Below are 2,500 nucleotides of genomic sequence, written 5' to 3'. Positions count from 1 at the left end.
CATGCTGAATGATTAGTTCCAGGAAATCGTCATAATAGTAGCTTTTCCTACAATTTTTATATAATCGCAGTGCTGATGAATGCAGTAGTACTTTATATTGATATTATATCTTTGAGCATGGAAGCCTTTTGAAAATGAAGGATAACCAGCAGTCAACAAGGAAATTTTTATCGGGAAAAATTTCTTTAACTGATTTTATCAGATTCAACATGGACCATTGTATCAGAGCTCAAAAGAAGGTTATTCAAATTGAACTTACTGTCTAGCATGCACTCCCTTGCTTCTGAATACTGAGGCTCTCCATTTCAAGACCTCTTCTAAAGTTTCTCACTCCAAATTATGAACTTCTTCACCAATCTATCATACTCCATTCTCTCCCCGTGGCCAAACTGTCCCTTAACACATTGATCTATCTTGCCACCTAGACTCACCGTTTATCAGTTATTCGTTTCTCTACATTTCTCACCTCTCCAAAACTATTTACTTACCATGTAAAAAAAATCATCTTGCAGCTTTCATCCTTCATAATTCACTGTGAAGCTGCCTGGGTTTAGTATTTTGGATGTACAAAATACCAAAATAACGTATGAAGGTAAGGAAAACTAAATAAACCCTTTTCCAAATTAGACGACATAAATAAAAAAGAATGCCATTAAAGAGGCAGGATTAAAAGGCACTGTCAAGTACAATAAAAAATTAATACTTCAAGAGGCCGACCCCAATTGATTCTGTGCAAACGGATTATCCGTCTGACCTTTGAGTCATTAGTCAATACGTCAATACCTTTGCGGGGAGGTAGAATGGGAGTACTAGTTCGTTCATACAAAGAAGCAGACGTCTCCAGACCTTTACGGTCTACTTGACGAGCAAGAGCCCATTCTAATAATCTCCAGAGTACAGTTCAGCGCGTCCTTTGAGAATGGGGTTAGTGTATACCGAAATTCCAAGGTTAACGTTATATATGACAGTTATGCAGATAAACCACAGTAATCTACTGCCACTAGGTCACCAGTAAATAAGTCAACTTCAGCAGCATTCTCTCTCTCTCTCTCTCTCTCTCTCTCTCTCTCTCTCTCTCTCTCTGTCAGTCCAGCTCTTTATATTTTCATTTGAATTCGAGCTGGTCCTTTGTTTTATTTTTAAAGATGTAAGATTTTGAAGACTTTTTCATGTACGTTTCATGTCTGAAACCGATTTTGCGTCCAAAATACCGACTTGACATTTTATAGTTTTTATGACTGTGCCAGCCTCTAAAGGTTACAGACACACCAGACGGACTCTTACGTCCATCTGAATCTTGGCTGAAATAATTGAGACACTGACTGATAGGTGACAATTACCTGAGTCACTAATTACGGATATGATTGCATCCGAAAGAAGAGACAGAATAATTTCGGTCCCGGGCTCTTCATAATTATAGTGCCTGATAAATTACGCCCTAAACTTATATTTCTTTGCTGTTTCGCTTTTTGTGGTTCACAACAAATGGCGAATCGTTTTTGCATTAGTTAGTTACTCTCTCCCTGACGTATAAAAATTCTTGCCTTCTTCACTAGGGTATCTGGTGTTGTTATATATGTGACGCATACGTTGTATATGTCTATTTGACAAAAAAAAAAGTATACCTTAGTTTTACCAGACCACTGAGCTGATTAACAGCTCTCCTAGGGCTGGCCCGAAGGATTAGACTTATTTTACGTGGCTAAGAACCTATTGGTTACTTAGCAACGGGACCTACAGCTTATTGTGGAATCCGAACCACATTATAGCGAGAAATGAATTTCTATCACCAGAAATAAATTCCTCTAACTCTTCATCAGCCGGCCGGGGAATTGAACTCCGGCCCATCGGGTGACAGTCCTCAGCTCTACTGACTCAACCAACAAAGGGCTTTGTCTCTTTGACAACATAAGTACTTTTCATGTAAAATGATTACTTACAGAACATATTTCTTCTGCATGATACCCTTTATAACCTTTCAAAGCACGCTAACATTATCATTATTACTCTTATAATTTTGTAATACAGTACATTCATTTGGAGCAAGCCAAATGAATGTTATATTCACTAAATTCAAAAGTAAATACCAGTGATGTAGTTGGCTTATGCCGACACGGCCACTGCCTAAAGGTATGGGTGGCAAAGTGTTAAAAGAGATAAGTATTAATTTCATCATAATTTTTTGTAGCTATGTATGACACGTGTATTATTATATTTAGCTCTCTAATGACTCGATTTCCACATCCTCGTTGGATATTTCTCATAATTTCCCAATGCTTTTGAAACTTGTCTAAAAAGGCTACTTTTTCATCACTGTATCAGTAACTGCAAGTTACTCCATAAAGACAGCAAATCTTTATTTTTATCAAAACATTATTTTGGATACTTTACCCAGTTGCAGCTTTCAATTAAAGTATATTTGTTTTTTCTTTTTTCTTGATTCATTTTTCAATATCAGCCAAAACTTTTTTAATCTATGCGGGTAAGAAGCTATTGAAAA

This window comes from Macrobrachium rosenbergii, chromosome 11, assembly GCF_040412425.1.
Source record: "Macrobrachium rosenbergii isolate ZJJX-2024 chromosome 11, ASM4041242v1, whole genome shotgun sequence".
NCBI lineage: Eukaryota > Metazoa > Arthropoda > Malacostraca > Decapoda > Palaemonidae > Macrobrachium > Macrobrachium rosenbergii.
The sequence above is the reverse complement of the archived record's forward strand: the minus strand, read 5'-3'. Positions refer to the sequence as shown.